Source organism: Macrobrachium nipponense, chromosome 45 (assembly GCF_015104395.2).
Source record: "Macrobrachium nipponense isolate FS-2020 chromosome 45, ASM1510439v2, whole genome shotgun sequence".
Classification (NCBI taxonomy): Eukaryota; Metazoa; Arthropoda; class Malacostraca; order Decapoda; family Palaemonidae; genus Macrobrachium; species Macrobrachium nipponense.
Genome location: NC_061105.1, coordinates 37,362,572 through 37,377,571, shown reverse-complemented (window position 1 = coordinate 37,377,571; position 15,000 = coordinate 37,362,572). Strand labels below are relative to the sequence as shown.

The 15,000-nt window shown below is 36.5% G+C and overlaps 1 protein-coding gene across 2 annotated transcripts in view; it reads right to left on the bottom strand.

Annotated features, from left to right (window-relative positions):
* Positions 1 to 15,000, bottom strand: part of LOC135214486 (sodium channel protein para-like) — a 344,371-nt gene that overhangs the window by 241,045 nt on the left and 88,326 nt on the right. Inside the window, exon 1 of one of the 2 annotated variants that reach the window (XM_064248840.1) lies at positions 3,757 to 3,802. The exons of the other annotated variant lie outside the window; for it this stretch is intronic. The gene's annotated coding sequence lies outside the window, so the exon portion shown is untranslated. Of the gene's footprint in view, positions 1 to 3,756; positions 3,803 to 15,000 lie in introns of those variants that run through there. 2 annotated transcript variants of the gene reach the window in all.

The following is a 15,000-nucleotide window of genomic DNA, read 5'->3' as shown; positions in this document are numbered from 1 at the left end:
TCCTACGTTCACTGCCCCACCCACATGCTATAAGGTCCGACCCATCCATAAGAGCGAAATTCGCGCAACTGCACAATTACCGGACGTCCGGAAATCATTCTATGCATGCAAACGATTTCACAAAAACAGGCGCAATACATTTTAATAATTAGCGTTACCTATTTTAAGATTTCAACGTAATATCAATCAAAATATGAATCTCTCTCTCTCTCTCTCTCTCTCTCTCTCTCTCTCTCTCTCTCTCTCTCTCTCTTCGTCGGTTTTCTTCGTCAGTAAAATTTTCTACTGGTAGCAGTTCCTCAAAGATAGGATCTATATAATTTTCGCATTTCGATCAGTTGAATTGATTTTAATTGGTCTGGGCGCGAAATTCGTCGTCTTTCTTTCGAGATTACACGCAATTATTTCGTTAGTTTTCAAATCAACTCCTGGCGCTGGGAAACGCTACAAAACCCTACAGGACGACCTAAAGGACAAAGAAAAATGAGAAATTATCGTACACGAAGGCATTGCGTGCTCTCCTCTATCGCAATGCGGACGGGCGAGTCCACAGCACAGCGCGGGGGAGGACACATGCCTGCCCAACTTTTTCTTGAGGCTCAAACTTCGTCTTCGATATTCTTAGCCAACGGGTACCATTCGGAGAGAAATAATTGAAAACACGAAACATTAGCGAAATGAACTTACCGAAGTCACTGAAAAAGAAAACAAGCGTATTTTAAGCCTTCCGTGGTATGGAAAACGAACGATTACACTCCAAAACAAAGTCGAAGACGGAGCCATGTCTGTTCATAAGGATGTAGTCCATGTGGTCCGACCGGAGGACCTATCCAGCGTCTAGCAGCAAACAGCAACCGTTCACAATATCACACGAAGAACTTTTTTTTTCTTCTTATTCTCTCTCTCTCTCTCTCTCTCTCTCTCTCTCTCTCTCTCATTCAAAAACCCATGATTTTTTTAACCATTCCGTCATGGAGTGCTTCTCTCTACATTCGTCGATATTATTGTACTTGGGTCTAGTGAGTTTAAATGGCATACCACGGTGACCTTCGTGATGGTACGTATATAGATTCTCTCTCTCTCTCTCTCTCTCTCTCTCTCTCTCTCTCTCTCTCTCTCATGCGAAGGCATACGTGCTATGGTACTTAGTATACAATAATACCCCATTTATTAATTTTTTGTGTATGCTAACCTAATACAATATACAAACTAATATAGATACGTAATTGTGTGCACATACATACATGGATATTAATGTGTGTGTCTGTTATATAATTTCTGTGTGAATGCATAAGTATGGGGCAAGTAATTTCACAGTAGCTTATTCACTATTATTAGTTACAGTAATGAATAACTTGAATGACCTATTGCACATACAATAATGAATAACTTGAATGACCTATTGGCCACTTGAATGACCTATTGCTCTCCGAAAGTATTTCTACTTCTACAAGGCCACTGTCATACCTAGCGCCCATTCCCTTACTTTATTAATTAGTTAAGACAATATGGTTTCTCTTGGCGTGTTCTCACCAAGGCCATGTTTATACAAACCTATTATTTAGTTCACTATGTCCAAAGGTCTCCTTACAATAAGGACACTTTTCCATAATTCTGTTTTCACCAGCCCTATCTGATACTTGCTCCCCTAGGCCTATTCCCACCAGGGTCTCCTCAGTGTCATCTTACCGTTCGCTCCAAGAAACACTACTTCTCCGGGACCCATTTTCGTCAGACATAATCACCCTCTACCTTTTCTTCATAAAATCTCCATCCTATGAAACCTATTTTCATTAGGCCTACTGATATCCACTTCCATAAGGTTAATAATGTCGCCTTTACTTTCCAATAACCCATTTCCTTTCACGTGCTTCCAACGGAAGGCGTCAATTACGCTACTTTACTTTTTCAGTGACTTCGTTATGTTCATCCCGCTACTATGTTTCGTTATTTCTATTTTTTTTTTTTTTTCTGCACTACTTTCTCGAGGCTTACTTCCTAAGTTTAATTCCCTTAAACCTTATTTGTTGCGCATTGTTCTCATAAAGTTGTTTTCTTATATACCTGCGTTCTTAAGATATATGTATATATACTTGTTACTTAGCTTATTTCCGCACACACATATATATACTTAACGTCTACTTTTCTTAGGATTACCTCCGTAAGAGAGTTTCTCTACCGTCGACCGCCTTGCGTCCTATTAACTAGGCCTGCGTACCTTACCTCTATTTACATAGTTACCTCTGAACAAACTTTTCTATCGCCTAATTTTCTAAGGCTTACTTGTCTCGGACCTATTCCCTTAAGGGTACCATACTTTCTTTGAATCAATTAACCTAAGCACTTTTTCACACAGTGGTTTTTCTTAAGCTCAATTCTCTGGCGCCAATTTCTCTATGGCCAGCTTTTTTACCCATTTTAAAGCATACTTCTCATACCCAGTTTCCTTTAGCCTACTTCCCTTCTGACACTAGTTCAAGGCCTACTTTCTTTAGACACACTGAACTTCTAAAGCTATTTCCACAGACCTATTTCCCCACAGACAAACTTTCTTAACAATTTCCCCAGAGCTTTCTAATCCAGGAATGACCTCAAAACGAACTGTATTTCATTTAATTGTACTTTCTAATTTGCACATCACTTAATATCTATTCGCCTTATAAATGCCTACGCTCTTCAAATCTATTTTCCTCTAAGACCTATTTTCAATAGATCTATTTCCTTTAGAGACTACTTCCCTTCCACCTACTTCATAAGCCTATTTCCCTAAATCTATGATGTGCACACGGCCTTCTCTAATTATATATACTTCCGTAAGGTCTACTTCTCCCGTATAATACTCTCCAAACCCATTTCCTTCCCAATTCGTACTTCCCTGACACTCAATTGATTCAGACCTACTTCTGCAAAGACTATTTTCCACAAACCTGTTTGTTTATAGCATGATTCCTTTCGGCCCGTTTCCGTATGACATATTTTTCTTGGATATTTATAGTTCTACTGCTTTCTTCCTTAGACCAATTTCCCTCACGACTTAATTAAATCATTTCTATTTCTTTGTATTTATATTCCCAAGTCTTACCTTCTTTATTACTATTCCCGAAGATACAGTTTCCCTTGGGCCTATTTGCTTAGATTGACTGCCATATTTCCATAGACTTGTTTCCCTTCGCCTAGTTTACATACACGTATTCCCTAAGGCCTGTCCTTCACACTTATCGTCAAATCATGTAAGACACTGTTTTCCTTCGACTACTTTCCCACGGACAGCTTATCGTAACTTATTTCCCTAAGGCCTAATTTCCTATGATTTGTTTCCTTAGCAGTGACTTTCCCTATATCTATTTTCTAAAGGACTACTTCATATGATCTATTCGCTCATATACAGTTTCACTTCAACATGTTTCGCTCAGGCCTACTTAGATCTGTTTTCTAAGGCTTATTCTGCTAATAAATCCCCTTATACCTGTTTTCCTAAGGGCTGCTTCCTACTGACACATCTACCTAAAGTCAAATTCTTTTGAACATCTTTTTCATAGGCTTACTTTCTATTCACTTATGTACCTACTGACAAATTCCGTTTTATCTATTTTCTTACGGGCTACATCCATAAAACGTGTCAGTGATGCTGATTCCATTTGAACTGATATGGCTGTTGCATTTTCTTTTAGTTTTTATCGCACAGCTGATTTCCTACATTGCCTCTATAGAGTAGGAATCCTTTTAATAAAATGATAATAAATGACAAACACTTACGATCATTCCAAGCCTAGATATCCAACCGGACGGAGATATTAATTCCAGGACTAAGCCTCTCTATGACACTTAGAGAAAAGGAATCTTGCGCAGTGCATACCTGAAAAAAGAAAGAAAACTGCTGTTAGTTTTACTGTAATTATTACTGCAATTACGGTAAAACATAACCTTCAGAATACTGTGTACTCTAAATTCACATATCTACAAGACAGATAATGTTTTCAATGCATGAATTTCAACGAAGATACTTATATATCTTCTCACATATATACCTGTTGTGTATACTTTTGGGAAAAAGTATGCATACCAGCACCTATTATATATACTTTGCCTTTTTTCTGTACTTTACGACCACTCCAGTGGAACTTTTATGTCCAGCAATACAACTCATCCTTTCTGACATTTCTCCAAATCCATATAGCCACATCCTCTATTTTTTTTACCTATCAGTTTCATATATCGAACTATTCGTATTTACCAGAGGTTGTCCCGACGATCAGTATCGTAGTGGAAATAAAACACACTACAGTAAGCAAGTTGTTTTGTCTTTTTATTCATTATGAAAAATAGCTCTTATATAGTCCACAGTGCAAACACTTTGCTTCCAAGTGTATATGTGTGAATATATATATATATATATATATATATATATATATATATATATATATATATATGTGTGTGTGTGTGTGTGTGTGTGTGTATGTGTATATGTATGTATATATATATGGGTGTGTATGTATGTATGTATATATATAATATATGTGTGTGTGCGTGCGTGTGGACACATTCACGCTATCCATACGTTACTACAAGAGTTGAATTAACATGGAAATAAGCATGAGGTTGTAGCGAGAAAGAGAGGAGAGTGTTAATCAAGCAGTCTAGACCGGGATTCCAATGCTGACTGAAAGCTGTATAGGTCAGGGAGTCATCGCCTGGGTCGTATTTGAGACGGAGGAGGAGCAGCAGGAAATAGGAGAGGAATAGAAGGGAAAATTATAAAGCAATATTAGGAAAGAAAGGAAATGGAGTACGGACACGACCTTTATTAAATATTTTCATTATTATTAATAAGAATGAGCAAAACAGCCATTATAAGAAATGTAAATTACAAACAAATAAAGGTAAGTCATTGAATCGATAAAAGGAATTATTGTGGAATATACAAATATCGTATAAGAGAAAATATATGGAAAGGTCGAAGATGCACCAATGAAAGTGAAAAACAGATGATAAAAAGTCTACCAAACACACACACACATATATATCCATAAATATAAATGTATATTAAAATATTGTTTATATATGTATCATATTCTTTGCTTAAATATAAAAGCAAAATAGCAACGTTAAAAATGATCCTCCCCCGGTCCACTCTTCGAGATGAGCGGTAAACACAAGAATGTGCGACCAAGAACATAAGAAAACGCCAGGAACTTACTGAATGAAACTATATCGAAAACGGTAATCGAAGTCCATTCCGAGACCCTTAAAAGAAAAAAAAAATGTAAACAAAGGCGCGTTCTACTCGTCATACTAACTGAGACTCCGTAGGTGGAAAAGACGAAACTTGCCGGTCATTTTGGGTAAGAGAAAAGTAATGCTGACACGTATTTTTAGGTAAAGGAACCATATATCTTAGGGGAAACTATTCAAGATTAAAACAACATGATTTTAGGTAAAATAAGTTTATAATTCAGGTAAATGTAGAATTCAATATACGTGTGTAGTTTCGAGTGGTGGAAACTATTTCTGGTACAATAGATTGCAACGAACAGTAAGGAAAAATGTCGTAATCGCTCTTAATATAGTGAAAATCTGTAGAGCATCAGTAGTATTGATAACTGTTACAGATATTAGTTATTTTACTAATGTTTTTCCTAATTATGAAGGATATTCTTTTTCAAATAAGTAAACACATTCAATTAAACAAGGGAAAAATGGAAAATATTTTTTCCTACGCAAAATATTTTTCCCACAAGTAGTGTATTATGTATAATGCTTAGATAAACATTGGATATTGGGAAATAATAATAATAATAATAATAATAATAATAATAATAATAATAATAATAATAATAATAATAATAATAATAATAATAATAATAATACCCATTAAAACTACAATATATAATTAAGGTAATCTAAGAAAAGAAAACGAAATATCTTGAATAAAGATAATAATCATAATCATTACAATAACGATTTCTGTCAATAATAACGTTATACTTTTCAAAACTGCACAAACACACACACACATATACATATACACACACACTAAGCTGTTTCTGTTGACCGAAGGTGGTGCTAGAAAATGGGAGAAAACAACGGTTACTACTGCATTCCTACTTGAAGTACAAACCCGTGAATTAATTCGCTCATTAGCAGCAGCATACACCCACACAAAGACAAGCTCTCTACCCACACTGGGTCATTCGCCTCTGTTATTTCTATTCAGTACTTTACTGAGCTGCGAACATCACCACTGCACACACCATCCAAGATTGGTTTTATCTCGCAACGCTGCACTTGGACCTTCTTCCTTTTCTGGCTAATTACTTACTAAGTCCACACACAGATCTGAAAAACCTGACGATAGAAATTATCCTTGTCTCAGACGCATTTTATAAAACTAACCAATCACTCTCCCACTTTTATACTCTAACACAACTCAGGTCACATCATAGAAATTTGTAATGGCTCTAAAACCCATTCACTAGTACTCTCAACACTGCCTCCTAATTATTTATCTAATGCTTGTTCTAAGTCCATGTACGCCACGTGCATCTGTTTTGCTTGTTTCGTAAGCAAACTACTTTCTCTTAAAAAATCCCCTCATACAACTCTGGCATGATAAATAAGATTACTCCTTCATCGCCTTCACCTTGACACAATCATTGCAGCCACCCGTGCTCTTGAAATCCTTGAAAACTTCCACCATCAAAGCACAGCACTTCACCTGCTCCTGGCATCTTTCTGTTCTTTAATCTCCTAATTGCTCTCCTTTTGTCCTTAACAGTCACTTGCATGGACATCCTCAAAGCAACACTGACCCTCTCCACTCATGTCTTTCATCTCTGCATCCCGTGTATCTTTCGCATTCATGAAGCTGCTACAACATTCACTGTTTCGACACACGAACGCATTCACTTCTGAGAGCATCTTACCATTTGTATACTTTTTCCAAAATATATTTGTTCATTCATTGACCTTCTCATCTGCGTTTGCTTTCCTACATATCTCATCCTGGCCCCTTCCCCCTCGGGAAAGTTCTTGTTAACCTGCTCCCTCTTATTCTTATCACTCGCCTTCTGTTCCACAGCAAATGCATTTCTTAGCCGAGCTAATTATCCTCCCTGTTGAACTGTGTATGTCATGCAACAGCATCTCACATCTCAAGTTTTCTCTCATGAAGCCTCGCACTTCAGCCTCATGTTATCATCATCTCTTCCTACACTCCTAAACCCGCTTACTCTCCCTGATGTCATGTCACCATCCAAGAATCATACATACTCCTCATCCACTCCTCCTAACTCTGTCTTTACGTTACCCTCTCCCATTTTTCATCCTTTTCCTTCGTGTATGACGTTCCTCTCACGTCTTTCTCAAAACTCATTTGTCTTCATTTCACTGAAAGCCACATTTTCGCCCCTGCCTCTCTCACTTCATATTAGATATACCCAAATAATAATCTAATACACTTCCACCCCTTTTTATTACCCTTACATCAATCACAAGTTATATATATATAGATATATATATATATATATATATATATATATATATATACCATATACTGTAATGCCCTCAGCGACCTCTTAACGTCTCGATTTTCTACTAATTTCCATACCTTTCCCCTAAAGACCTTGAACTATGAGCCCGACCTCAACGTTAGAAGGAAGTTTTGTGTGAGCTTGTGCTATTGTAATATTGAGTACAATATTACAATTGTACCAGTAACATTGCTGTTATTGTCGTGGCATTAACAATTACGGCTATCAACTTATTTCTAATAAACCAACGAGTACTATATATATATATATATATATATATATATATATATATATATATATATATATATATATATCACTAAAAATGTATACACATAGCTAAAGGCAATAATAACAGCAACGAGAGCAGTAAGGGAAGATAAATTAAGAGTCAATTCTTAGGTGTTATTTTTTGTTGAGTCTAATCGTAACATTTTCGCGCAATAATATTTTGGCGCTTTTCGCTCAGGAAAGCGTTTTAACGCGATGACATTATCGCTGCCTTTGGCACGGGAAGGGGGCTTGTCGGAGGGTGGGGAGTCATAATTTTCCGTATTTACAAACCAAAAAATAACTGCAGGCCATAATATTTTAGTGGGGACAGAAACCGGTATACATATACGTAAATTACGCGGCACGAAATTTTTTTTAGCGCGATTTTATTTTAGCGTCTTCCCAAGGAAAGAGGTAGTTTTGCGGGTAGGTGGTTTCTTCTATAGCGTTTTCAAAGACCTTTCTTGTACGGCAATACCTAGCTCGGAAAAAAAACTGAAGTTTATACACGTGCAATTCAATGAGGTACGAGAGGCAGCTTATTTTCTTAAGTTTCGGTAAATGTCACTTTATAAGTATATGTATATGTGGGGATACAATCCACAATGAAGTAAAATCCTCTTGTAGTTTAAAATATATATTTCTTGTACAGGATTAAAGCTTTCGACCATCATCTGTGGTCTTGTTCACTCGAAAGCTTGAATCCTGTACAAGAAATATATATTTTAAACTACAAGAGGATTTTACTTCATTATGGATTGTATCCCCATTTATTTAGAGGTACGACATAGTACCTGGCTTCTGCATATGTATATGTATATGTATATGTATATGCATATATATATTATATATATGTGTGTGTGTGTGTGTATATATATATATATATATATTATATATAAAATATATATATATATTATATATATCATATATATATATATATATAGTATATATATATATATATATATATATATTACATTATATATACATATTTGTGCGGGCGCGGGTGTGTGTGCTTACATAATCACAGTAGATACACGTGACTTCATTATATAATATATATATATATATATATATATATATATATATATGTGTGTGTGTGTGTGTGTGTGTGTGTGTGTGTGTGTGTATAGTACCATACACAAGTTCAATTTAAAACTTTGGATGAGTGGATGGTCACGCTTAATTGAAAAAAAAAAAGCCATACTGTGCATGTTTACCTTCGTAGTTAATTATGGACTTGGTGGATAGAAGCTCCAAGGTGGTTGGAACAACAAGGGTTGAATGACATGAGGTTCCCGACCTCATCCCAAAAGCCTTACTATGAACAACTATGCAGTTGTGTTCCTGACTGCAACACATCACTAACTGCCAGACACAGTGGTCATTGCGTAGGCTAACCAAGAGCGATGGACAAGAGAAAAATGCCCGTTTTTTTTTTCTCAGTAAAACAAGGAACTGGTAGTAAGTCGACGTTAGTGGGTCTCGCACTGTATGAAGGACGGTATGGAGTTTGTAACCTCATCTCACAATGTACTTCTTATGACCACGAATGGAGACATTCCTCATTGGAAAAGTTCAGTTGAAATTTTCTTCAACTGTCAAACATTATAATAAATACATGCGTAAACACACATGTATATACAACACACCCATACACGCATATATATATATATATAACACTCCAATCTATATATGCATGCATAATATATATATATATATATATATATATATATATATATATGAGAGAGAGAGAGAGAGAGATTAACTGTATAACCACAGGTTTCAGGTATTAATAGGTAACAAAGTAATAGGAATGTATGCTGTTGATTAACTGTTGTCCATGTCACAGAGAGAGAGAGAGAGAGAGAGAGAGAGAGAGAGAGAGAGGATGAATGCCAAGTGAAATAGGGTGTGACCCTAATGGCCCTTCTACTTTAACATTTCTCTCTCTCTCTCTCTCTCTCTCTCTCTCTCTCTCTCTCTCTCTCTCTCTCTCTCTCTAATCAAATTACACAGCGACATACCTAAGTAACTCAACATCCTCAAAGCTCGTAAATGCACACACGATGCACTTAAACGCATATATACATGCATCATACATACGCAAATACAAGTATATGTATGTGTGTAAAATACACGCATGCGGGAGCAATAATGTGTACAATACCCAAATCAAGCACTAACTCCAGAGGCTTATTAATCCAATATAAACATACGTTATCATACACAGAGAGAGACAGAGAGAGAGAGAGAGAGGGGGGGGGGGGTGGTCCGGGAGTCTTAACCCATGAACAGTTTTAGACTTGGCTTTATTTTTCAAGGCATAAAAAGAATGAAAAAATAAAACCAGGATCCATACTTTCTTCGATGTCTCTCTAATTCTCGTAGCCCTCAAACTGCTCTCATTTCCTGTTTGTCTTATAAGGCTGGGGAAAAACGACCTAGGCGCCGGCCGACCCACTTCACTTCTACCCAAAAACCTCGCTAGGAGAAGGAAAATAATTACTGGCGATTTACGACATTAAGTAGGATTAGTCTCGATTGCTTTTATGACTCCTTTTTCGTGACGTTTTAGATCCTAATCAAATACAAAGCAATAACTCTAAATAACAGCGATATTATCATGAATTATATCGATAATGAATACCAACACAAATTGCCATTTTGATTAGACGCATACACAATATACATACATACATAATATATATAAATATATATATACACATATATACATATATAATGTATATATTTACATACATACACACTATATTTATTTATTTATGTAATGTATATATCTACATATAAATCTTCAAACGGATATTTCCCAATAACGTTTGTTTTCGCCTAAACTGTTGAATTAAGGATGAACCACCACTGACTAAACACACACACGCACACACACAACATATACTGCTTGATATACCAGTACAGGAAGCTCACCAACAGCGTGTCTACACCTCCTAGCAAACAGCCTTGCCCTTCAGAAACATACAAGGCAGCATTTACCTGCACCAAAGCTTTCTCTGTTTTCCTCTGCTTCCTCTGAAAACTTCCCTGTTTTGTCTAATTCTATGTCAACAATTCCTCCAGCTATTTTACCTGTAAGTGTACATTCATCACCGTTACAACCGTCAGTAATCTACACATACGAGGTATACGTCACCCTCACTTCACACTTTTTCCTACGTCTCAAAACTGTCATTCATACTATAACTTCCCACATAGAGGAGTTGGGTCAATAACCCCAGCCAGGACCTTTGTTCCCTTTCTTTGTTCACATATGATGTCCCTCACAATATCTTCATGACTTTCTTTCAGCTTCCTCCATTTCCTAAAACCTTTTCCAGCCCTGATACCAGCTTCTGCATATTTTCACTATCACAGGCTGATACCTAATCCTCTGCAATCAAAGTCTACTCTTCTCCACAATAATGGCTCGTATCTTACAGCAGTGCTCTTCAACCTGCATATCCTGCCCTTTCTCTGATTTTTAACTTTCATCACCCATAAAAGGATTTTAAGCAGTCAGACACATCCATTCCTCAGACAACCATTTACACTATACCAGTCGGTCTATCGTGACCCAAGCTTTAGTTACTATAACCCAAACTTTTTTTCTTTTTAGCACATTACCACTACACAATACATATTCTATGTCTTTCCTGCATCTCTATCACTTCTATCACTAAATACACCTTCCTTTTGCTGTAAAACTTTTCACAAAACTTTCTCATTACAAACGCTCGATCTAGGCCCCTACATCCTTGCTTGAGTCCACACCGCTCTTCCTTTGTTTATCAGTCCTCCAGCATTCAGTCTTGCTCTCTCAATCTAAACTATTCCACAAACCTTCCGGATTATATATACATAGAAACACTGTGCTTGTGTAACTGTTGCTCTCAATCTACCGCATTTGCCTTTGCACAACTATACAATTATTCTCCTGACTGATTATTAAGGAACCTTTCTTTTTTATAGGTTTATCGGACAAATCCTTGTCAGCCAAGTAACTTATTATGATGCAGACAGACAGGAAGAAGTACTTTTATCACCAGACAAAGAAATAATACGCAAACATCAGGTTAATATAGCCTCAGCCTCTCTCTCTCTCTCTCTCTCTCTCTCTCTCTCTCTCTCTCTCTCTCTCTCTCTCTCTCTCTCTCTCTCTCTTTATGAGAGGCTTGAAATACACGTTTCTTAAAAATACTGATTAGTAATGAGTTCTAGACCTTTTTTATAGCATTTCATTTATTAATCTAGCACGTGCAAAAAAATGACTTAGTGTACTAAGGTACTTTTTTTCATTATATTTTTATTATCTAGGATCAGCAAGGCATTAGGCCCTAAGTGCACATTATTGTCCTTTAGATCGCGATTTATTATCACAGAATAATATATGCATCAAAGAACTTAGCAGCATTCAGTTACTTATTACCTATGATATGGAAGTTTCATTGTTTGATCTGGTTGGTTCCGCTGTGCCGTCTGTCTGTTCATAACCAGTATTTTGTAAAAATGAATGAACGTATTATTACACTTAATTGTGAAGATTTACTAGGTTCCCGGAACAACTGATCAACCTTCGAATCTGTTACCAAGATTTTATTTATTTATTTATCTATTTATTTTTGGTTGATTGTTGCTGTCATCGTGTATTTTGAAAAAGGCTGCCACGGTGCTGTTTGTGAAAAAGGCGGTGTATGACATGAAGGAGTTGGGGAATTATGCTAATCGTGCCCTTGTAACAGGGAAAGGAAAATCTAATAAAGCAGAACATTTTGGTAACTATGTTAATCGACTCGAGAGGTGGCTGGTACCCTTTTCAGTGATGACATTGGTGCGGAAAAGTATGCCTGGAAATGTTCTTATTTGGTAATGAATCAAAGAAATGAGTCAAATCACAGTGACGAAAATGACAGACACACGATAAATAAAGATCAACCTATAACCAGGAAAATATGGACGTGCATTCACGTGATACAATCCAGCCCTAAAACTGGGACATTTCAATGTTGAAATGTGTCTTTAAGCTATATGACTGGAACCGAATTAGAAAGGCAATTCGCTCTACGGGAGTTTAGATGCCTGTTCGTGGTCACCTGGCGTTTCGTAAGGACGCAAGCTTATTGAAAAGAATTACAACTAAGAATAACAACAACAATAATAGCGACTAAAGAACACTTACGAATAGTTCCAAGATTTCAAACTAAAATCAACCATCACAATTCCTCAGGTGTTAACGCTACTGGCAAATCCATTCGGGCTTCCCCAGAACTGAGAAACTTCATACTGTCCTACATTACAATGATATTAATTAATCATGAAAACACCACTGGACCCTTGAAACCCTCCTGACTTCCGCCCACTGGAACTATAGTCTGTTTTAACTCCCTATTTAAGCCGAGATGACAGATATAGCTACAGGTTTCAAAACTGTCATCCTTGAATCACTGTCTGCTACAGTTTCTGCTAATGAACGTGGTGACAAAATAAAAGAAATTCAATCCCTGAAAGGAAAATCAAGTTGAAAATAGAGTTGCAAAAACGTCTCCCTATTCAGCTCACCATGATTAGTTTCAATGATATCGACTTCGGTTATTTATAGTCAACTAAACATTGACTTTATACTGACGTATAATTACGAAAAAAGGAAAGGATTCCATTAAGTGAATTTTGCAGAATGCAAGAGCATTTTTCTACCACATCGTCACTGCACTAAATCAGGTGGCACTAGGGAACTGACGTTTCCCAATGATTATGTTATGTCCACATCCAGAAGTTACCAGTCATATGAGCAATAACATCATAATTCCAATTTACAGGTGAACCGTCACAAAAGTTGGGTTAGATTATGCTAAGTTAGATTAAGTCTGACTACACTGCTTGATATGTACTTAATTTCGTTTAAGCTCTTAGTTTCGCCGTTCGTGATATACGTCTGTCAGCCTGTTTGCCTGCCTGCCTTCATACTCAACGAGGAGAGCGTTCATCGTCGCTTCGTCCAAATGCTGACTCTTCCCTGATCTTCCAAGAGGCTGTAACTTTGAACTCCTTCATTCTGAATGGCATGAAATAGGAATTCTGTAAAAACAAGTTAGAAATGCTTCGGCGCAATCGAACTTTTTGTACAACGTATAATGCAGTATGAAAACCTCAGCCGCGGCCCAACAGACTTTCAGCCACGGCCCGGTTGTGGCCTATGTTGGCACTTATAGCGGTGCTAGACGCAAGATCATGGCTAAATTTATCCTTAAATTAGAAAAAAAATAAAACTGCTGAGGCTAGAGGGCTGCAATTTGGTATGCTTGATGATCGAAGGGTGAATGAGTAACATACGCATTTCCAGCCCTGAAACCTCCCTGGTTTTGAAGAACTGAGGCCGGATACAACAAGTGAGGACGGAGAGACAAATAGCCATCTAAATAGGTTTTTTTTTTTTTTACAGAAAACTAAAACTAGGAGAATGGGTATGCTATAAAACAAAACTAAAGTAAGTAAAACACAGGATAAAATTCATGAACTACTCTACCCATCCAACAGGAAAGACACCAAAACACAAGACCAGAGAAGCCTACGTACAGGAAGGACTCGTCCTATCTGACGTCCGACCCGAAGGCAGAAATTACACAATCGATACAATACGGTGGCACCTTCTGCCATGCAGCAGAACGACCTTGTGAATGACTCATTAATATCCAAGTCCATTGTGCAAATACTGCTATTGCAAGAATTTTTTTTATATCTGAATTTATATACGCGTGTGTGTGTGTGTGTGTGTGTGTGTGTGTGTGTGAGTGTGTGAGCTAATATGATTAAATATGTTTCCTTAGATGGACCTCTTCCATAAGGGGAGTACTTCAAGAGAAAAACCCATTTAACGTACGACAAGCGTCTTCCTTGACACACATTTATATAATTATATATATATATATATATATAATATATATATATATATATGTATATATATGTATGTATATATATTAGTTATATATATATATATATATATATATATATATATATATATATATATATATATATATAAATTCATATTATAAATATGTGTTTATGCACATAAATTACTGAAGCTCGTGAATGTTTTGTTTAAGTATGTATATCTGATATACATTATGTTCAAAGTAAAAAAAGGCACCGTTTTTTATTAATTTATACGAATCCATGAAAAGTCCACAGACGTGAAAAC